At 34.0% G+C, this 24,836-nt stretch overlaps 1 pseudogene; it reads left to right on the top strand.

Annotated features, from left to right (window-relative positions):
• Positions 1 to 24,836, top strand: part of LOC143637789 (cadherin-12-like) — a 79,076-nt pseudogene that overhangs the window by 37,597 nt on the left and 16,643 nt on the right.

The raw sequence follows: 24,836 nt of genomic DNA, 5'->3' as shown, positions 1-24,836 counted from the left end.
TGCTTGTAAACTCAGCAGGAACCCGCCCCTGGGAGACAATAAGGTATACTTGTTGTAGACATGCTCTTATCATGTTATTGGTCCTTCTGAATCTTGCTCATATACCATATTTCTAGTTGACAATACAAAATGACAACAACACTCTTACAAGCATGCATTGCTTATTTTGTTTTCACTAGGAAAAAAAAATTCTGTTCCCTCAAACCTTATATCCAAATAAGGATTTATTTATATTGGTATCAAGCGACTATCAACATATAATGATATCATCATATTTAATTTGTACTAGTTCTGGAATGTGCACATGTCTCACATCACACACAATAGAATAGCTCATATTATTTTACAGAGAGAGAAATCAAGATACCAGAAGATCAAATCATGTCTTCAGAAAGGATGGCAAAATATTTGAAGAAATACAGCTAGATCCCCAAGTTCTCATTATTATAAGCCTTGGAACAAATAGCCAAAGAATTAGCTTTAATTTACAAAGAAATTTTATATTAGTTTAGTAATACATTCAATTACGCAGTGTCACTGTAATGGAAAGGATGGTGATTTATTTCAGAGGCCAACCTGTTTTGCCTTAGGTAACTCCTCAGGAGTTCTGACCACCCAGGTGAACATGGGATGTATCATGGACCTGAATTGCTATGCTTTCCTTTTGTAGTAGTTCAGGTTACTTGCTTTATCTCCAAGTGCTGAGGGAGCAAACATTTAAAAAACCCTTTCCATTCTCTTTCTTTTCTTTTCTACCGTGTGTGTGTGTGTGTGTGTGTGTGTGTGTGTGTGTGTGTTTGTGTGTGTGTGTGTGCAGGGTGATGGTAACAGGGATTGAACTCAGAGGTACTCAACCACTGAGACACATCCCCTGCCCTATTTTGTATTTTATTTAGAGACAGGAGTTGCTTAGTGCCTCACCTTTGCTAAGACTGGCTTTAACTTTTTGCTCCTCTTGCCTCAGCCTCCTGAGCTGCTGGGACTATGGGCATGTACCACAACACTTGGCTCCATTCATTCTCTCTATAATTTCTTCAGTTGCTTTTGGAGAATAATTATTTTGTCACACTAATTTGAAATTGTGTATGTATGTGTTTGACCTATAATAATTAGTTATTTTAAATGCATAGTAAATAATCATCATATATTTTCCTGAAAAAATACGGTAAAAGTCAATAATCATTAGAAAATTAAAGAAATTAGTCCATGAAATAATCTGTCATAAACCATTCAATGAATTATTAGAATGTGAATAATTTTAGTGTAAATTAACTAAAGAGTACACATGTCTAGTTTTGTAGGAAATCAAGCTTACTTAGAAGAAATAAAAGAAATAAAAAATTCTTTAAAACATAATATAAGCTTTTAAGACACAAATGGTAAATTGCTTTAGATAAAATAGCAAACAGATCCAGACCATTTTGCTGTGGCTCCTAGAGACAGTAAATAAAATTAATGATGACATGAACAAACATACTACTTCAAGGCACTAATATGAAGTAGTTATGATGAAGCTATCTGGAAAGTACTTCAGGATAAGTATGTTTAACACTCATTGATATAAATTAAGAAATTCCATGTCTACCCTCTAGCCTGGATATTGTTAATAAGAGCAGTCAGATGTTCTTATAAAATAATACAGTGCACCCATGTAAGTACAAGGCCCTATGACTGAACAGGGAACTCACTGATAAACTATAATGAAAGGAACTTCTTATGTACTCAACAAAACAAAATACAAAACTCTTGTTTTGCTATTTTCATTTTTGAGAAACCAACATTAACATCAATTTAAACATGTAGGTTAGACAAAAGAAATAACACAGGAGGATTTTGTAGGAAAGAAGTGATGGATGTCACTCATAAGGACTTGAGGCCCCTTCATAGGAACACCACGAGCAAAGGCAAAACATGCATTTAGTGCTGCAGGGAATTCAGAAAATAGCTGGATTGAATTGAGAACCACGGCCCAATGAAGGACGCATAAGATCCAGAGTCAGAAATATTTCTAGGGATGAAATGCCTACATTTATTAAGCACATTCTTTATTTGTATTATCAAACCCTGCTATCTGTATGTTTCAATACATAACAAAGCTGAGAACCTGTGTTTTATATTCAAGACATCAAGTTCAGAACCCAAGCTTAGTATTGGTGTAAACCACATTTTCCACCATTACAGCAAGCTGCTTCAAGGTCTCAACAAATTGAACAAATGGTCACATATAATGCTCTGGGAACAGATGATGTTTTTTTAAAGAAAAAAAAATCTTTTTCTGAGAGTATCTAAAGACAAAATACATAGTCCACATAGAACAAGAGAATGGCAGAGTACAGGGGAGTCTGAACACTGACATGCACATGTATCAAAAGATTCATAGTTAGAATACAATGTGTGACTGTTTAAGAAAAAAAACAAACAACAAACAACCACAACAACAACAACAAAAACAGGCCTGTCACTTTGGTGCACAACTGTAATCCCAGGTACTCAGGAGGCAGAGGCAGAAGGGTGGCAATTTTAAAGCTATTCTGGACAACTTAGTGAGACTCTGTCTTAACTTAAAAGGAACGAAAATATAGTTCATATAGTTCAATGGTAAAGCATCTCTGGGTTCAATCCTCAATACCAAACAAAAAAAAAAAGGAAAGTATGAGAAAATTAAAGGAAAATGAATACATAACAAATATAATTTTAGGGGCTGGGGATGTGGCTCAAGCGGTTGCGTGCTCGCCTGGCATGTGTGCCGCCCGGGTTCGATCCTCAGCACCACATACAAAGATATTGTGTCCACCGAAAACTAAAAAATAAATATTAAAATTTTCTCTCTCTCTCTAATATATATATATATATATATATATATATATATATATATATATATATATATAATTTTATTAACACATTTTATATTTATACCTCTTTAGACACCTATTCTAAGCATATTACTTATATCCAAATGAGATATTTAAACAAAGAAGTGAAACATTTCTGTGTGTGTGTGTGTGTGTGTGTGTGTGTGTGTGTGTGTTACTCTCTAATACTCTCTTGAACCCAGGGTGTTTTTGCAACTAAGCTATGTCCCTAGTTCTTTTTATTTTATTTTGATACAAGGTTTCAATGAACTTCCTGGGCTGGCCTGAAACTTACAATCCTTCTTCCTTAGCCTCCCCTTTCACTGTGTCCCATGTCCCAGCAAGAGTGCCAACTATTTAACCATTCTAACTTTATAATGTGTTTAGTTTGTCATTAAACATCTAAAACAAACAATCAACTATCCAAACTGAGATACAACTTTGAATTTATTAAGAAAAATTTAAAAATAAGGAGAAATATAAGATAAAGAAATAAATAAATGAAAGAAATAAAGATCTCAGTGTTTATACGAACCTTTTTAAACTTATATTTGCCTAAAAAGGTTCATATAAACACTGAGATCTCTAAGAAAAAAGTTTAAAGCTTAATTGTTATTGTTAAGGAAGCAATTACACTCTGAGTGTTGATGTATATGGCTGAAGTTTTCATTAAAATGTTTCTGCAAATAGATTCAATTGATTTTCATTTCATTAGCTGTCCAAACACAAAAGCAACAACAACAACAACAACAACAACAACAACAACAACAAAATATTAGCAACTTAGAGATAAGAATGAAGAGATTTTGATATATAATAATTACCTAAACAAAAGACTGTTTTCTACATTGACCTGAATTATTATTTTTACATTTTATTACCTAAGAATAAGATGTAATAGTTTTAGTATAGTTCAATACCATCAAGTACTTTTTACAAAATGTTTTGAGAATTAGGACAGGGTCAAAGTTAGCATTTCCATTAACTCAGAGGAAGTTATTTAGGTAAATTAAAAGAAAGAATTTTAAGGGGAATGCTTACCTAATGAAGAGAATAAAAGTTTTTGAGGCATTTCTAAAAACTCATTTACAAAGAAGTAATAAAAACTGTACTCTATCAGGTAGCCTTCACAGGTCAGGTTACTGTTTTTTTTTTTTTTTTAATTTATTTCTATTCAATTGTTAAACCAGTTTTCTTTGCAATAGTCATTGAAAAATTGTATGAATTGTTTTATATATCATAAGTATTTAGTTTTTCATTTAAATCTCAACTATTACTGAGTAAGTAGAAGATGGTACAAACATACTTTATTGTTATGTCTCTTGTTTATTGAAAAGGGTACTGCTGGGATTAGTTGCAAGTAAATATCAATCTATCCTTATATTTTAATGAAGACTCTTGGAAACTCAAAGTGTGTGATTGTTGTCTCTAGGAACGTGTATCTCCTGAAAAGCCCTTCTATATTTAGAAACTATGCCGTGTCTTCTTGAAATGTTCAAAAATTATAGTTGTGGTTTCATTGTCAGTTAGATCATGGCAATTTTTTTTTCTGCTACTGGTCTCCCAATTGTTATATTGGGTAAAATATCACAATAAAAAAAATGATAGCTCTTGTTCAACATTTACTCTTTCATTGGGCACTGGATTCAGTCAGTCATGTGAAGGCAGGACATCAGAAAAATACTAGTCTGTATAAGTTTCAGCCATATTCCAGAAGTCAGGGGGCTTCCTCATAGGAGAACATCCAGAGAAAAGGGTACCAAATCTCACCAGGGGACAATCTAAAAACTGGGTGACATAAAATGGTGAATGAGAGCCAAACACAGAAACCATTTATAATACAGAGCCTGAGAATCTGTGCCCATGGTTTGTGTTTGAGAGATTTGTGCGGAGCTTCGTAGTTCAGGTATTTTAAAGTTGAAGATAATGTATAGCATAACTTGATGCTAGAACTAAGCATAAGTTTGTGGGTATGGAAGTATATTTTATCTGGAAATTAAATGAAATAATGTTGACAGACAGAGAAAGGGAAAACACACACACAAAAACACACAGTGCAAGTTGACACGTGTGATTCTGGGTCTAAGCAACACATTTTATCTTTTTAACAAGACAGTTACACAGTCGGGTACATATTATTTTCCAAATTTTGTAGAAATGAAGAATAGTGTGCATTAGAAAGAAAGATTTCACACCTAACTGTAAAAAGAATGAGTGATATTTTACATCACTCACTCTGTCCAGAAAACAAGTGTTCTTCAAACTATTTCATTGCATTTCAGTAATAGTCAATTTATGCAGTGCACTTATATGTCAGTGTCAGACTGAGCAAAGTAAATGAAATTTGCTTACTATGGTAACAAAATACAGGATGCTGTAGACACATTATTATTTATTTAGAGGTTTTATTTGTTTTGTAGACTGAATTTAAGGCCTTGTGCATTCTAGGGAAGTACTATATTACTGAGTTAAGTCGTCAGCCTGACATATTATTTTATGCATACATTATGCAAATCATTGAATATTTAATATGTTGTCAAAAAACTTAAAATGTATGTAATTAACTACACAAAGTTGTATTTCTGTTTGAATCAAATTTGTAAATTATGACATGTCTCCAAGTATTAAGTATAAGTAAAATGGTAAATTTTTATTTTGTCTGGGAATGTGAAGTTTTTTCTGGGATCTAGGAATTTGAGTATTAAAGCTAATAAATTCTTCTGCAAATCAGAAAAATAAATTGGTTTTCCTGAATAAAACATGTTAAAATTTCTTATTGCCTTCTAGTGGAAATATTTGGCTGTCATATAAACTGGAATAATTGTTTCTGTGCATCAAATTAAGTGCAAAATGTAAGTTGCAAGTTGTCTGTGGAGATTACTATCCCAGGCAGTTGGTAACAGAAAGATGAACAAAACTAGTCTCTACTTTTAAATAATTTAAAAGGCAGTGGGAAAGAAAAGAGATTGAATCACCTACAGGAAATATATACAAGCTATGTTATCTTATTTGGAATCTACCGTATTAATTGAATATTATTGCCGGGGTTCGGCTGCAGCAAAATAACCTGAGGGTGACAAGGAACTTGTGTAGACTGATACAGCAAGAGTGGGAGCCATTGTTTATTGTAGGATAGGAGCGGTATATGCACATTCCCCACAGCTTATCTTAATTAACATAAATTAGATACAGCAGTCAACCAATAAGGAACTCCACACTTAATGGCTCGCTGGAGTTACTTCACAAACCACTCCCTCTGGCAAAATGCCAGGCACCATCTTGACTTGTTTACAGACCCTAACATTTCCCCCTTTTGTTTAATTTAAATAACAACCATAGTGATTTTTACACAAACACCATAAATAATCTGCTACAAGCAGAAGGGGAGGATACAAAATGCCACAATTCCAAGCCAATTGATGGCTCCATGAAAGGAGCCCTTGGAAAAATAATACCAGCAATGACACTGTTAGCAAAGATATCGAGTTACAATTTGTTGTAGATTACAGTTTGTTGTCTCAGTCCAGGTAAAGCAGTGTCTCAATAGATTAACTCACAGTTCAGGTAAATCACAGTCTAGGTTAGTTGTGCAGGCAGCTAGCTTAAATCACAGTCCAGGTAAGTTCTGCAGGCAGCTAGCTTGATCCGAAGTCTTGTTTGGTTCTCAGCAACACTGGAAATTCTTCCACCCTCGTCCTCACTGGCACTGGGACAAAGGCAGGAACTCCAGCAATGATGCTAAAGAAAATCCTGTAGTATTCCAGCAGGTGCTAAGAAAACAACCTTCTGAACAATTTAGTACATTATCTCAAGGTTTTTTTTAACATTTGAAATAAGCCTTAATATTGCTCATTACTCATTAGCTTCCAGGTGTGGGGGAACCATTGTAGTTACCGGCCTTGGAAATGATCAAACTTCAGGGATGCGGGCCATCTTTCGCCTGCAGCATCCCGGGCAGCCCCAGATGGACCCAGGGAGAGTCCGGGGAGTGTTCCGGACTCAAACTGCCACTGGGCACAGGGAGCAAGAGCCTGTGAGACTGTGCCTCTGGGTCAGGTTTGGATTTGGGCTCTCTCGCAGTGGTGTCCTGCTCCCCGGGCGGGGGGGGCGGGGAAGAGCCTGCTGCCACCGGTTGGAAAGTCCTTGCTGTGCCATGACTGGCTCATGCACATGGCAGCCGCCGTGCCACGCCAATTCATGCACCCTCCAGTAACGAAAAGATTCAGTAATAGCCTTTTGCTGCAACATTTTTCCTGATAATCCTTGCTCCTCTGAACTTTCTTCTTTCTGACTAGAGTTCCTGGACTTCCATCAACACATGCCCTAACTCCTCTTGGTTCCACTGGGGTGCCTTCTTCTCTTAGTAATTTACTTCTCACCCCTTCCATATTTTCGTCACAAAGACAATACAACATTTCAAGACAAAACAAGACACAAACATACTGTATCAATCTTCTCCATTTTCTCGAAATGGCCATTTGTCCTCTCGCCCTATCTGTCTAGGGACGAGCAGATTTGCTCCCTTCCTATCTATGGACGGGCAGCTTTTTTTTTTTCGTCACTTACCCCCGAGTGTCCTGGGGCTCCCCATATGGGCCACCATCTGCTGGGGTCCGGCTGCAGCAAAATAACCGGGGGGTGACAAGGGACTTGTGTAGATTGATACAGCAGGAGTGGGAGACGTTTATTGTAGAATAGGAGGGGTATATATACATTCCACACAGCGTATCTTAATTAACATAAACTAGATACAGCAGTCAACCAATAAGGAATCTCCACACTTAATGGCTCTCTGGCGTTACTTCACAAACCACTCCCTCTGGCAAAATGCCAGGCGCCATCTTGACTTGTTTACAGACCCTAACATATTACATTGCATGGAAGAAAGATGTTCACATTTCCAAGATGGGTAGAGTCTCAAATAATGAAATATTTTAAAAATAAAATGCAGGTTAAGTGCAATATAAAGGAAGAAAAGAATTGTAAAAATTGATGAAGATTCCACTTAATGAATGGCCAATGTGGAACTCTGCAGAGGCCTTCCTTGGTAAAACAAATAAACAAATAAAAATTAAAAAAAAATGATCAAACTAAAAAACAATTATTTACTGTCTCTCAAAACTTTTCTAAAGGCTAACAGCACAAGAAGAACTATTTACTCAAGTAAGTAAACAAAAATTTGTGAAAAGCAACAGACTTTGGCAGTGGACCCAAAGCCACTACCTCCCTCCTTATTATGTCCCAGCTACCTTGGTAGAAATGCCTGCCCTGGGTATTTGTGGTTAAAGAGACATGTCTTCCCTCTCTTCAGTAGCCAATCAAGAGATAATGGTTTGCTAGGAGGGTCAGGCTGCCAATATTTCTCATCCCCTCCACCTCCAGGTTTCAGAAGCTAAATTTCTAGTGAGTGTGACTAAGGGACCAGTAGCATCTCTCCTCCAGTCAGTATCACACACAGCTGGAGGTTCTATCCCAGTGAGACTAATAATGTGGGGCCCAAACACCCTGAACAATGAGAGGCAGAACAGGAAGTCTACACCCAATGCCTAGAGCACTGGCTCAGAGAATTTGCCCAGGCTGAAACAGAGTCCTTGAGAACCCAGAGATCTGAAGCTCTTCTCCAATTACTTGCTTTTATTAAGCCTTAATAGACATATTTCATAATTATTACCATGTTTTATTAGACTTGTGACATAGATACATAAAGGTTGGTGTAAATATGTTTATACCATATTTAATAAAAGCACATAGATATATAGGAGCAATATTTCTAGATAGTACTGGAATTCAGTTAGGGAATTTGAATCTGATAAGGTGTATATGGTCAAACCTCAGAATAGGTATAAGAAAAAATAAATCAATGAAAAAAAGTATAAGGATTTAAATTACAATGCAAAATATTCACTTAATGAAAAAGGAAACAGTAGAGAAGGAATAGAGGAAAAAAGAAACAAAACTTATGGAAAAAAAACTGGCAAATGCAGATTCAATATTAATTCAAAGACCTTATATGTAAAAGGAATAAACAATCTAATCAAAAGGCAGAAAATATAAAACTACATAAAATCTGATGAAACATGATTTGTATGATTATAAATTTCTGGTAGCAAAGTTATCCAATTTGAGTCCTTGGTTCTGTGCAAATGGCCACGCATTTTTTTTCAACATTTTGTAGCACGTAACTACACTAGGCAACCTTACTTCTTTGGGCCTCACAAATGTCTCAACCCTTTTTTGTATAGATAACACACTTATATCATTTTGCAGTATATCCCATCTTTCCCTCAGTGAATCTGATACTGTGGGACTTCAAAGATCATAGATAGGGGAAGGGCTCAGGGATATTGATCTTGGAGAGCTGAGAAAGTTTCTGCCTATCAGACTGGGCCTGCCACAGAGTGTGGGGCAATATGAAAGTGGGTGAAGTGAAGTCAGTCTGTAAACACAGATTAATTGGCCCTGAGAAAACATTTAGTCAGTGACCTTTCTTGGTAAGAGGGTCTCCTTCTGCCGCTTAGCATAGGATTTCAATAAAGGTTAGCTTTTTCATTTCTGTGACTTAAATATCTGATAAAAAACAATTTTATTGGAGGAAAAGATTATTTGAGTACTCACAGTTGCAGGGGTCCTGTTCATAGACAGCCTGTTCTATTCCTTAGGCCTCGAGGTCAGGTAGAACATTATATGAAAGAGTGTGACAGTGGGAAGCAGCTCACATGATGATGAAAAAGAAAAGAGAGAGACTCCGTTTACCAAATACAAAATACATACCCCAAAGACATCCTGTGTCCTCTGTACACACCCTACCTGCCTTTAGTTACCACTTAGCCAATTCCACCAGGGGACTAACTCACTGATTAGGTTCAGACTCTCATAACCTCATCATTTCTTCTCTAAACCTTCTTGCATTGCTTCACACATAATATTTTGGGCGATACCTAATATCTAAACCATAAAAACGTTAAAGCCACTAATTTTGACTTGTAGTTTCCCATAGGCTGGGCATCAGAATTGCCTGAAATTACAGGGAACTCACCTCTGTTTATTTTTACTTTATTCTGAGATTAAGTGTATGAGTAAGTATTTATTTCTGCACTAACCAAATTGTTAACATTAACCCTCAACAATATTGGGACAAATTAGTTGTCTTTGATTTTGGAGAAACATGTTAATATTTAGTATCCAGGGGATATAAAACCTCTAAGGTACTCTCAAATATGTCTGTTAAAACATTAATACATGTGTGTACATGAAGTTAAAAATGAATGTGGAAAGTACTATCAAGTAATATATTGGAGAGGTATTCTAAAATGTTCTTAGAAATGTATGATGAATTTAAATTTAAAAATAACATAAAGTAGCAGTTCTTGTCTGTCACGTTGGAGAGTACCTAATATAAATCATGCACCAAGGTCTACCTACACAAGAACAAATGACTTTTAAACAGGAGGCAAGAGAATGTCTTTTATCATTAAAAACTCCTCAGGGACAGAATTATTTTATTCCTTGACCCCATCACAATTTTTATCCATAAAAATAAAATTTCCAGAAAATTAAACACATAACAATATATACATATAGAGTTAATAAATTTAAAATATTTTCTAAAAACTACCACATTCTTGCACAACATTCATGATACCTAAAATGAATGAATTTTACGGATGAAGCGGGTGAATTTTTTAGCATATAAATTATATCTCAATAAAGTTTATGGAAGTTGAAGTACATTTTAGCAAAGTGGGAACTTACTGGAGCAGTTCCAAAATCGCCCACAGTGTGTACTATTTCCTGAGGAAACCCCTTATAAATGTTTACAGTTCTAATATAAAAATATTTGCTTTAAGTATCTGAAATCTGTGTTTATATATGTTCTCTTCTTCAGTCCTACCTATTCCCTCAAAACATAACAAGTAATTCTGTCACCCCTGCACGTGTCCATTTCTACCAATTTAAAGTCAGCTAATGTATCTTGTGTCTTCTTTGGGCTGCAAGTGTCCCTAGTTTTCCTCATCACTCCTCAAAGCCTGTTGAATCAAGTCTCTTTACAACCCTGCTTACTCTCCGTCTTTTGTCAAGATTTTGAAGATCCAGAAATGCTCACAGTCTCATCCTCTTCAAATACATCCAACAAGTTACTTTTCTAGGGGTTAAATGTAAGCCCCTGTGACCCTGCTCAGCAGTGTTGATCTCCCTTAGCATGTGGTCTACCTACTTAATAGTATGTCTAAGGTCTTCTTTGACCTAAATCACTCATCTTCTCATTATTGTTCCTCTCAAGTATTTTCTATAGCAATTACTAACAATGTATAATTCTCTATACTACTTTCACAGGTCTGATAGTGTGGTTGCATTGCTCTCTAAAATACCATCTTTTCCCTTTCACTTTGGGTTTTTTAGTTTCTTTTTCAAGATCATTTCTCCATATCCTTCTAGTGCCACCAAACATCAGGCACAGGATGTCTTGCCTGAACCATTTGATTTTACACTTGATGCCTTTTCTTGGCTCTCCTATGGTCTTCCCTATCCCTCTATCAGTCATTAAGATCATGTGTTGATATGTGTAACCCCAATTCTTGTTTATTTTACTTAATTTTCATGTTTCAGCTCTAGCAAGGTGTCTACTGCATGATGTACACCCAACAAATATAATGAGTTGCATGATTGAACATAGTATGCATTAAAAATTCTTTTTAAAATGCTAGCTGATAAACACATTCAGTAGCAATTTTCTTCTTCAATTAGGCATATATTTAGTTGAATAGAAGTGCTTAAAAGGACTATTGTGAGACAATTCTTTCTTGTTCAAAAAAGAACATGCTACAGAGAGAATTAGACTTATTATATTCTCATGCTTCCTGACTTTTAAATGTAACTTAACTTCATTTATATTTTTGAGAGCATTCCTAAAAGATAAGCTATTATATTGAAATCACATGGCTTCAATGCATTCTCACACCTCAAATCAACAGCCATGATATAAAAAGATTAATTGCACGGTTTATACCCTGTTCCATTACATTCAGTAACTTCAGGTGGGAAAATCAATTACTAACAAATATTGACAAGTTTAGTTCATAAATCTCATTTGTACAGGCAAACAAGTTTTGATCTCTGACTGCAGTGACATGAGAACTACAAACTTATCAGAATAATAACAAGCTTGCCAGAATAATAACCTGCTCTTTGGAGATACACTTCCCTTAACTGAATTTTCATGATGAACACAGGATCACTTTTTGTGGCATGGGTATTTTAATGGGCCAGCTGCAATAATGTCACCTGCTCTCAGCCACTGTTATGAACCTATCTTTTGTTCCCCTGCCAGAAACATAATGTTTGTAAATGTTCTGTGCATCACACCATATGATTAGCAGAGCTCTTCCTTATAATATCCCTTGTCAATTTGGTAATAATACAGAGTGATGATCATATGGGGATCATTACTGACTTGTTCAAATATCAGCATAAAACATTGAATCTATGGAAACTTGGACAAATTCTTTCTTGTTTCTATGGTTTCATTTCTATAATTTCATAAGTAAAGTGGGGAGATTGATAATATATTTTTAGAGCTACTGTATGAATTAATGATAATATTTATCAACATTGAGAGAAATATGGCAAGCTTTAAAAATGCTAACTCTTGTTATTATAATTGATAACATACCAGTTCATGTGTTCACCATTTCCTAAAGACTTAAGTGAATGAAATTTCTGTTTTGTTATTCATTTTCTTGGATGTTCTACTCCTATTGCTTCACATAAGTCAGCAACATTTATTACCAAATATGTCAGACAATAAAAACGATAAAAAAGACATCATTAGCAAAGGTCACCACTTCTTTTTGAAAGTTGTCCTGACATATAGTATAATAAAACAGCAATGGCTCTTTTATGTTTGTATAAAGACAAATATTTTTGTACAATCACCAAATTGTCAAAGTTTTTCCTTCATTTTCCATAATGTGATTTTTTCCCCTGTCTGTGTTAAAATCAAGATTCTACCTCAGTTCTGGCATAGATTTTTGTTATTGTTTGCAGAAGTCTCCCTCATCCAAAGCCCTTTCACAGCCACTGTTAAGGATTTTTTTTTTACTGCTCAAAAAAGTTTAGTATTCAGCAGGTTAAGGAAACCCATGGTCAGCTTTAGAATTTCAGTCTCTGCTGAGCTTTCAAGGTGTCAAGACCCTAAAATAATATGAACAGCAGGAGTACTAAATCATTCATTATTTCCAGTTTCCCCTTGAGCATACTGACTTTGCAATAAAGAAGCTGTCATTTACACTCTTCTTTATTGCAAGGTGGGTAATAGCTACAGGGAGAAAAATAAGGAACTGTGTCAAGTTAGCCTAACTGCCATTATGATTAATGTGTAACCATTGCACATTTGCATTTACTCTTTTCACATGCAGGTACTTCATAAATTGGAAGAGTGATGGGGACAGCTACTTTACAATAGATGGAACAGAAGGAACCATCGCCACTAATGAATTACTAGACAGAGTATAATTTCTCCATAATTGTGAGTAAAGTTAGTAAGTATGGCATGGACAGAATCAATGTTATACCACAGTTCTTTGGATTTAACACTTTTAAATGAGTCCCTGCTGAGATGTTTTTTATTTTTGCAATAACAGCTGAGTGGTCTCCCGGGGAAACTCAGAAACCTGTTCCTTTTCCTCCTAGCATAAGTCCAGAGATATTGTGACAGCTGCCAATGAGCCCTGTTTGCAGTATCGCATGAATACCTAGAAAAGCATTTCATTGTGAGGTCTCATCGTTTTCACTCTGTACTCTCAAAAAGTCACCAGAGTGACAGCTTTTCTGCCATGCATGATCCTAAGAGTTTCATAGGCTGGTCAAGAAGAAATAATAATCAAATAAAATTACTCACTCTAAAATATTTTTTGAAATCAAGAAGAGCATTTAAAAAATCTTCTCCCTGTCTCTTTCCTGTAACTAGAATATATTTTTAATAAATGTAACTGTGGAATACACTTTTAAGTGCGATTCTGCAAAGAGCTGCAGAGAATCCCTAGAATTGTTTTTAATTGTTCCTTGTGTTCATTTCTGCTTGGTCCAAAATAGAATCCTGTCAACTGAGCTTAATTGTAGTTCTTATGGTTTAACAGTATAATAGAGAATGTGATAAAAATTTCTTTAAGTAATCAATTAGAGTGGAAATGTGACATTTGACTCTTTTTACTTGGTTGTTTTCAACAGAAATGCATTCCCCTAGTTCTTCTGCTTATGATTTCCTAAAAGTTTTGGAAAATCCCTAAGTATCTTTCATTTCGTTTTCTCATTTGTTTTGTGCATCTGGTGCAAATTTATAACACTTTTGCTGCTAATTTCACCTTTCAGATCAGAGAGAAGCTATGAATAGTTCTGTGGAAGGGTTTTGATCAGTCTCAACTCGGTGGGGGCATAAATGTGGAACAATTTTTTTTATCTGTAACAACTGCGGCTCAACATGAACAGTCAGATACCTTACCCCCATGCTTTTAGAATATTGTTAGCCAATTTTACGACTTTCAGGTAACTCTTGATTGCTAAATAACTACTGCATTGTTTGTTTCAATACTTAACTCTTAAAATTTTAACCTGTCATGTGGAAAGTCTAGCTATTCTGAGGCTGCCATAAAAGAGAGATCGCCTGTTGATGCTCAGATTACAACTGGGGCTCAGTTCAGCCTTCCAACACTACATGTCAGTTGATGGTTATGTCAGTCTTGAAACCCCTCATCCAATCTACTTTCTAGATGAATTCCACTTGCTAGATGAATACCACAGTGTACTCCCCATTGCCTTATGAAACTAATATTAACTCATGGAATTGTGAGAAACATGAAAATGTTATTTTTTACTTTCCATGTCAAGATTGTTTTTTGGTAAAATGGAAATAAATCACTGAAGATTCCAAAGAAACCATAATTTGTATATTTGAGAATGTGGGGATAAGGATATAGACATTCAGGTCTCTTGGGTTGGGAGTGAAGGAAATAAAAATGCATGAATTCCTCTTATCTGTCCCACCACTTTTAGCGTTGAGTTGCACTGATAGTAAAGGTAAATGTTTGAAGGCCAATTATTTTCTTGTGTGATTTGATCCTTTAATGTTGGGGGCTTTTGGAGACATTTGCATAGGAATCAGATACCACCACACAATGGTAAACCTTAAACATTCTTAACTTCCTCTTGATTGTCAAGCAGCCTTCTTGATAACAGTATAATTCTTGATAACAGTATAATTTCTCCATGCCAGTTCCTATCTGCTATGTCCACTGTACCCTACGAAAACTCAAAAACTCTTGCCAAGGTAAATTACAGGCTGTGCTACCACAATGTCTTTTTCTTGTCATTTTTGTTCAGATTGGACCTTCTTGCTCAGCTAGACTCAGACACAGAGTATGAAGTGAACTACTTGAGCGAATGTGCTATTGTAGAGTTGAATACCAGTCAGCTAGTCTTGGTGGACCCTCCACCTGCATTCTCTGTACACTGTTTGCTGTAGTCTCACTTGTGGTGAACATCTTTCTTCCTTTCTGTTCTGTATCTGCTGTACTTGCATAGGTTAATTCTTCCCTCTTGATAACTTTCAATGATTAATTTCTATAGAATTTTGAGGACAATTAATTTATGAAAATTATTTTCCTAAACTATTTAATACAAAACCATTGTGAGTAATGCTAAAATCACTTTGAAGTAGGAGTAATAGACCCCTGCCTTACTTCAAGCTAAATGTTTGTGGATAATCCATTGGTAATCTTTACCATACTATAAAAGTTTTCTTTCTCCCAGTAGCTACAAAACCATGGTAATGGTGTGAGAATAGACATACAAATAATGTCCAGGGCCTCCTTTTAGAGCCTTTAGCTTCAACTGCTTGAAGCAGGGAAGAAAGTATAAACCCTTGTGTGAAAATAAAAGTCTTCAGTCACTGAAAAATTAGATTTCCTAAATTTATAGAACCATATTTGGTTACTTATCTCTATAATTAGTGCAATGCTCTCCCAAATTGTAAGCTGTGGATTTTAGGAAAATGCGAGTAAGGAAATCCTAGTTTATGGATAACAAGTAGTTTCTTAGCCCTAATAGTCAGCACTGGAACTTAGGTATATAAGATACATCTGTACATATGTATCTCATGTGTCTAAGAAATCAATTTCCTCAATAAACTTGCAAGGTATTACTATCTACAGTATAGGAGTAAAGGAATTCAAATTGTTTATAGCACTGTGTCACACAGCTAATGATGACAAACCTAAGATTAGAGCCCTGGACTCTTTACCAAAGTAGATTTTGTGGATTGGGTACCAACAGTTGTATAGCCATGCTTATTCATGAGAGTTACGTGGGTTATATATACTCTCTCTCTCTCTCTCTCTCTCTCTCTCTCTCTCTCTCTCTCTCTCTCTCTCTCACACACACACACACACACACACACACACAATATGAGAGTGATGCCAAATTAATATTCCTAAAACAGACTGACCATCAATTCCATTTTGAGGAATTCAGTATCTGTTCAAAGACGATTGAATGTATATTAGACCCATCAAAGAAGTCTTCTAGGACAAAATAAAGATGCCAAAATATCATCACATGATAATTAGAGATTCCATAATAAAAGCTAATTTTGAGTCTTTATTTTTTGCAAATGAACTTTTAAAGTAAACATGATTCATATTCCAATTCCTTAAGCTGACTTCGTTGATCAAGCTATCCCACTGATCAGATATTATTATCATAGTGAATGGATGAGAAATAAATACCCAATACTTGCTCTTGCATGAAGAATGAAATTGTTTAAGTAGACCAAACTGCAGGTTGAACTAGTATATGTTTTGACCTGACTCTTCTATTAAAACCTCTCAGGTGAAGTGAAATGGTACAATGACAGAACAACTTTAAATTAATTAAAAATCAATCATTTATCAGTGTTGCTATAGTCAGAGGTCCAAATAATTCTCAAGAATTTTAAAAGAGAGGGAAGCTTCAAAATTTCACCTCATTCAAATTATCAGAAAATTTCAAAAGGCCAATGTATCTAAATATTTTGGTGTTAATGTAACAAATGCCCTTAGTTAAAGAGGGTAAGTGACCATGACACTGAAGTCCTATAATTTATTTCATATTTATAATATATACAAATTACATAAGAGACAATTTTCTTCTTATTGATATTCAAATAATAACATGGATTGGTTTTATTTATTATGAAATAAGTAAAAAAAAAATCAATGAACTCTTTTCCTAAATGCTATTTTTGTGAAATTTCATATATTTGTGTAAGTTCATGAGTTGAAATTTAATTGTTTGGTAATCAATTTTTAAGGTGTCTGCATGAAGATAGTTTTATGTTAGAACTTATTTTACTTAATATAGAACATGTGATATGATTTTCATATGTACAGAAAAATCAAGTTATAAGATTTTTTACTATAATTCAAGCTCAACATGAATTATGCATTTATTTTATTTACTATATTAAGAACCATTTGTGCAAACATCATTTGTTGTAGGTTATGAGAAAACTATAAATAATGTCAATTCTTAAGGACATTGCAGTGAAAGTATAGATAGAAATTAACCAAATTAATGAATTAAAATAAGTTATAATTGTTAAAATTGTGTTTAATTCCATAAAATTCATATTTAAGTAAACACTAGAAAGAAGTTGCAAAGGGTTGACTGACCACTATGTGGTTTTAAAGTGATGAAAGATTTAAGTAAAAATAAATGACCTTTAGACAGAATATTCTTTTTTAAAACATTTTTTAGATGTAGATGGACACAATACCTTTATTTTATTTATTTATTTTTATGTGGTGCTGAAGATTGAACCCAGTGCCTCATATGTCCTCTACCATTGAGCCCCAGCCCCTGGCAGAATATTCTGAAATGATTCTCTGTATGCCAAAAAACTAGCTATGAAATTATATTCTCAGACAAGGTGAAGTAATAATAAAATAGTTAAACTATTCTAATACTTGTGTACCCATTAACTCATATGGTCCCCTTTGATAATACTTCAAGGTTAGTATTACTATCCATGGTGTAGGAGTGAAGAAATCAATGCTTTGAGACATTTCTTCATAGCCCAGCACCACACAGCTAAAGAGAACAAACCTGGGTTTGGACCCTTTGACTCTCCAAAATACATTTTGGGATGCGTATCCACTAACTTCTGCTTCCTTCCTTTATTTTAAATGAGTAATAACAATAGTCATGGTAATTTTCAAATGCATTTTGAATAAAAAATATGGTACAGATGTTCTGTAAATGGGCTGGCTATGCTACAAAAACAAACCAGTAACACTTTTTCCAAAAATAGATGGACATGAGACTGGGAATTATATTTACACATTAAGAGAGGAAGATTTGAAATGTGTTCTCAAGCACATCACTGCTGTTTGTCAGCAGGTTCTCAGTCTTTGCAGAGGAAGCCTATGAGAAAGTAGAAAAAAGACCTCTCCTTAAAGGTGTGGTGTTATTTAACTTTGGGATATTAGATAATTATGCTATGTTACGAATTGCATCAGAATTCGGTCACATAGAACACCAACATTTATTATCTCATTTATTCATTCATGGGTGAAATAAGTCCTCTAAATGTTCTCTCATTAGACCTTAATTAAGTTCACTCCATAGGTGATATTAAGATTCAGTTTCTTGTAGGATGATGGACTTGAGACTTAGAATTTCAGAGGCTGTTGTTCCCAGGATGTTCTCAGTTTCCTGTAAATGAGAGCTTCTAGGGCAGTTTACAACTCTCAGTCAGTGCGATCAAAATAAACACAGGAGACAGAGAATGTGTGAAAGATCAAAATTAATCCTTTTTGTAATTTTTTTTAGACATTGATGGGCCTTTATTTTGTTTTTTATTTATATGCGGTGCTGAGAATCGAACTCAGTGCCTCACATATACTGGGTAAGCGCTCTACCACTGAGCCTCAACCTGAACTCCATGAAATTGAACTTTCTGTAACCTACTCTGAGAAATTGCATCACATCGCTTTTGCCACATTTTGGTTCAGTAGAGGCAAACTACTAAATCTAAACAACATGTAAAAACAGAGAGTAAAGCAAGTGTGTAAAAAGAAGGCAGTGATAATTATAGACCATTTTAAAAAGGTTGACTATTTTATGTGACTCTTGGCAACTAAATAAGTTATTTTAAAAAGAAGAAAATTTAGGAACCATATTATCTGGCCTCTAAGTCCTGAAAATTTTGTGAGAGAAGCAAATATCTGGTGAAATGATTTAAATGCCAATTCAAAATAAAAAGTGTTCTCACTATATCCCATATAACTTTTAATTTAAACTGAGTGTTTAAAACATTAAAACACACACACATACATTGTGTGCATGTAAGAACAAGGAACAATAAGTCCTACCACCACATAAAACTTTAAAGCTTAAAGAAACATACGGAAAAATGTACCTTGTCATAGGGAGAAGAGGGGATTACAGGTGGGGAAACTGCTTAAGCAAAGTCGTAGAGGTATCAAAGTTCATGTTGAGATCAGATCCTGCAAGCTTTGTGGGACAGTTGGATGTACAGAGGGAATAGAGGGGAAAGATTGTCTGTAGTCTCATTCAGCCAGCTAAAGCTTCACTGAGAATTTAGTTTTTCCAATATGTTTGAGTCTACCCTCATTTTGTTGTTTCTACCTGTATGTCCTTTGCTTAACACCTTTCTAAAAGGCATGTATTTCTCCAACTTTTTTTGTTGGTGGATTTGGAATGCATTTCTTTAGTCCAGCACTGACTGCCTCACAGTGTATTATCTGGTTCACTGTGATTGACCAGGGAGCTGGTGACAAGGGTGAGTTGGAATTCTTTGTGGTGTCTGACCAGCAGTACTCTCCTACTCTCCTTTTCCCGTTGATTGGATCACTTTTCAAAATAGTTATAATATTTCTATGCATGCTGTTGAAAACTAATATCCTTGGGTTGCCTTTTTTTTCCTACTATTGTTCCTCTACTCCCCAACTATGATCACAAGTATCACAGTCATCTGGGATAATTTTTTTTTATAAGACAGATGTTTGGGTACATTCAAGTCACATTGGATCAGAATTTCTGGGATTATTGTCAAGAAACCTGTACTGGAAACAAGCACCCTATGTCATTAAACAAACATCAGGTGGGGAAACTGCTTAAGCAAAGTCATAGAGGCATCAAAGTTCATGTTGAGATCAGATACTGCAACCATTGTGGGACAGTTGGATGTACAGAGGGAATGTTGCCAAACTCTCCAGTGTCCTAAAGATGAGCACAAATTGAGGGAAATAAAAATGTGAAACCTGTCACTACTCAGCGTAGATGAGGTTTGATGATGGCATGGAGCAATTGCTTATGATTCTAAGCCCATGTCATTTTTTCTTCCTTCAGTTGCCCAGATAATTAACCTTCTCTTACTTTTCATAGAAGCCTTTTCATAGATTCCTGGTAGAATCTAGGTAGTTTGTCTACCATTTTATAATTTTCTTTTTTTCTTCCCCCAAGTAACTATTTGAAACTAATTTGTATTCTCAAATGAAAATAAATTTTATTTATACTAGAATTGGCAACATTTCAATAGTAGTTCTAAGAGTGATACTGTGAAGAATGAATCACTTGTAAAGTTTTCAAACTATTTCATAAAGCTCTGCAGTGTATCATATAACATGGAAAAATAATCATTAATGTTATCTCGATCATCAACTTAATTTAGAAATGTTTCCATTTTGCTCACTATTATATGCTATGCAAATATAATGAAATCCAAATTTATGTTGTGAGAGCTTATATTTTATTTTAAACCTTCAACTGCTTATGATTATACTAACATAATCAAACTGCTTAAGAGTACTTTAAATCAATATAATTGCTTCAACAAAATCACATGTACAACATTAATGTCAGCCTTATTTTTTACTTAATTAGTATCAGTTTTCTCAAGAAGTAAAAACTACATGATGAACTTTTCACCTAATTGCTGAAATCCATATACAAATATATATTTATACAAATATGATAAAGTTCCATTAACACAGAAATATTCCTTTAACCTGACAGAGTTCAAGAATAGAAAAAAAAATATCAAAACTATTACATTGACATGATATATCATATCTAATATATTTGTAGAGTGATATTATCAATTTAGCATGAACTTTTAGAAGAAATGTCTTTATCTTATACATCTTTGATTCCAAGGTATATTACTCATTATGAACTACATGGATATGTTTGTAATTAATATATTGTGTATGTTCAACCTTTCTTGAAATATATTACATATTAACAATTTAAGTCACCAACACTACATTATACCTTCTATTCATTAGAATCTCAAAACTATTCATCATGAGTATAAATAAGACAGCAGTATTTTAATACTTTTTCATTTATTTATTCCTTTGTGTATCTTAACATGCCATTTTTAATGTTTATAAAACAACAAAAAAAACTTCATTAGATGGGCTTATGGAATAATGACCATAAAGCACAGTATACTGTAAAAAAAATAGCATGTAAAAATGTCAATCAAAAAAAAGCAAAGAAGGAGGGTGCTGTGGGAGCAGAGAGAAAGGAGTACCTCCACAATACTGCTGCATGTTAACTATAATGTCAGGGAAAAGATATTAAAATTTTAGTATATTGGATACTAGAAATATCATCTATTTCATTCTTGATTGTAAAAAGCACTGATACTAAGAATAAAGTAATTGAATATAAAAGAAATAAGTATATGGAATATATTTAGGGTGAGTAAAAGGTGACACTCTTTTGTATTTGTCTTTGTCTCTTTCCCTATACTTTTCTCATCCCTATAATAAAGATAATCAAGGTGAGAAAAAATTAAGGTTTGTGTTCTGTTCCAGCCTATGTGATATTTCAATATTATTATGAAGAGGTAAAAGCTGAAAAAAATGAAATAGAAGTATGAATTGTATTTTTGAAAATGTATGCTGATTGAAGAATAATTAAAAGGATTTAAGAAAAGCAGGTTTGGAGAACAGTAGAAAAAGCTAATAAATAATTTTGTTATAATTTAAGACAAAAACTTGAGTGTTCTATGAAGCGTTGACAGTGGATGAAAATGGAAAGATTAAAATGATGAAAATTGAAACTCATTTAATGTTAAAATACAGGGTGGGGAGTGAGACATCAGTATTAGGGGTCAGGTTTCAGGCAGGGGATAAGAGTAAGGGGTGCAGTAAACTGATGTAGAACAGAGAAACAGAAATAACGGTGTTTTGCAAACTCTGAGCTTAGTTTTGAACATAAAGGGTAGAATATGCTTGCTCCTCATACAAATCATTGCCATCATTTGTGTATACTTGTCATAATTCAGTAACAATTTAGCTTTGAAAAATATATTTGGTGGGGCTGGGGTTGAGGCTCAGTGGTGAACCCTCACCTAGCATGTATGAGGGGCTGTGTTCGATTTCAGTAGATATATGTGTTTATCAGCAAAATAGATTATAAGTGAGTATGAAAAAGAAAAGTTAAGTAAACTGAAAATGTGCCCATAGAAGAAAAAAATGATGAGGATGTAGAAAGACAAACAAGACATGAATGCCTAGAAATGAACAAATATTTTTAGGAGCTATAAACCACATTTTGAATAATCAAGAAATTATAGAAGAGGCTTAAACACAACTGATTATTTTGTGCATTATATTCTTATTGCTTTTGCATCTTAGTTGATTATAATGAAAGAAAATTACATAGAAATATAAACTATTAATGATTTATTAAATCTCTGTAACTGGGTGTTTCAGAAATTTAATTACTTACCAAAGGACATTTGTTCATTAATTTTGATATAAAATCATCTTTATTATAAAATTAATATTAGTGAATTCTATGTGTTTTCAAAATTCAAATATTTCAAATTATTTATTGTTCATTTATTAATTTTATTTACATTTATCTTTAACTAATACATTAAGGTCTAAAAAGTATACATATTTGTGGAATAACAAGTAATATCTCAAAATCTTTGAACTTGTGTAATATTTATATCAGGATCACTATATCTATTGCCTGGACATTAATCATTTCTTTATGGTGAAAACAGAATCCTTTCTCTAGCTTTCTGAAGTATACAGTATAATTATCTCTATTTCTATTTTTATTGTCATAAGTAATAGAATTTCATTTTGTTTTCATGGCTGAATAATATTCCATTGTAAATATCTACCAAATTTTCTTTATTTATTTATCAAGTGTTGCATTTCTGTTGTTTCCTTTTCTTGGCTACAGTAAACGTGGCAGTGTATTTTTTCTTTTTGACATACTTATTCCATTTCCTTTGTGTATATACCCAGGAGTGGAAATATTATATCATATGGTAGCCCAATTTTGAAGTTTCTGAGGGATTATTATTCTGTTTTCCTAAATGGCTGTACTAGTTTACATTCCCACCAACAATGTGCATGGGGTCCTTTTTTTCTATTTTCTCCCAGCACTTGTTATCTTTAGTCTTTTGATGACAGCATTCTTGCTGGGATGATGAAATGCCTCATTGTGGTTTTCATTTTTTTCCCTGATGATTAGTGATGTTTAGCATTTTTTCTTATTCTTTGTTGACCATAAAATATTAATCTAATGTTGTTGTAATTATTATAGAGGAAGTAATTTGAGAATAACCTTTTATATTACAAATGGTTTTACATAAAGTAAAATAGAATTGATAGGTGTATAGATTTTATTAAGCATGGATTAATTCAGGGAACATACACTGAGAACCAAGGAATCAGTGGGGCGTGATCCATACAGTTTTCTTGTCTTGTCAACTCCATAGAAACTGTTTTAGCTTTTCAGCCTAGTCTGTTTTTAATACTATATTTATTTGTTTGTATATTTTATTGAGTATCATGTAGTAGCACTGTGTTATATTCTAAATGTCAAGATAAATATGGCACAGTTCTTGTCCTCAAGGAATTCAAAGTATCTAATACTTCATATTATTTTAAATTTATATATATATATATATATATATATATATATATATATATATATATATATATATATATATATATAATTTACTCTTCATACAGTTTTCATTATGAAAAATAAAAAGATTAGTGGTATTGTTAGGGATTTTTTTTTCCTTTGGAGATCACATTTTGGAACCAGAAGCACAAAAGGTAATATTTGACTTCACCATAGGCATCTATGAATAATTTAAATCCTTTTTATGGATTGCTCAGTCTAGTTGCAGATCACACCACAAAACAGAGCTATTATTAAACATAGTTTAACTTGACTTGCAATTTAGAAGTGAACTGGTTTAAAGAGGAAAGCCAAAGAAAGCCTTTATTATTCACTCATTTACATGTGTCATACTCAGTTTGTACAATTATAATTCAGTTTTTGGTATAAAAGGCTACAATTCCAATTTTGAAGTGATTGTAGTTATAATTTAGTACACAATCACAAAATGGAATTTTCACTGATATAGCTATTCCAAAGCTCTTGTCATTTTTAAATAAGGAAGCAAAGTAGCTCCCATGTTTATTAATATAACCAAAACCTGGTATTTGTTAGAACTTTACAATTTTCAAAACATTTTGTATTAGACTTCTCACTTGGTTCTAAGAAATGTTGCATTATTTGACTATATTTATTGAGTATCTACAGAGCTGAATACTGCAAAACTCTCTCTTGGCTCTGAAAGGGGTTTCCCCATAGCATGGTGGCTGGAGTGCATTATGAGGTGACTTGTGGAAGAGAGGTGATAATTGCCTGGGCAATCTCAGGCAGCATGCCTTCTTGCTCTTCAGTTCCTTCATAGACATCTCAGATCTCAGGATTTGATAAAAACACTGAGGAGACTCAGAATTCTGCTTTGGCTTCTGCAGAAATCTTAGGGAAGATTCTGCCCATTTTCTCACCTATTCATAGATATAAAATTTTAAAATTTTGTAGATCACTAGGACACTATGGCAAATTTAAATCTGGTACAGAGTCTCAAGGTAC

The sequence above is a fragment of the Callospermophilus lateralis genome, unplaced genomic scaffold (assembly GCF_048772815.1).
Source record: "Callospermophilus lateralis isolate mCalLat2 unplaced genomic scaffold, mCalLat2.hap1 Scaffold_349, whole genome shotgun sequence".
NCBI lineage: Eukaryota > Metazoa > Chordata > Mammalia > Rodentia > Sciuridae > Callospermophilus > Callospermophilus lateralis.
The sequence above is the reverse complement of the archived record's forward strand: the minus strand, read 5'-3'. Positions and strand labels throughout refer to the sequence as shown.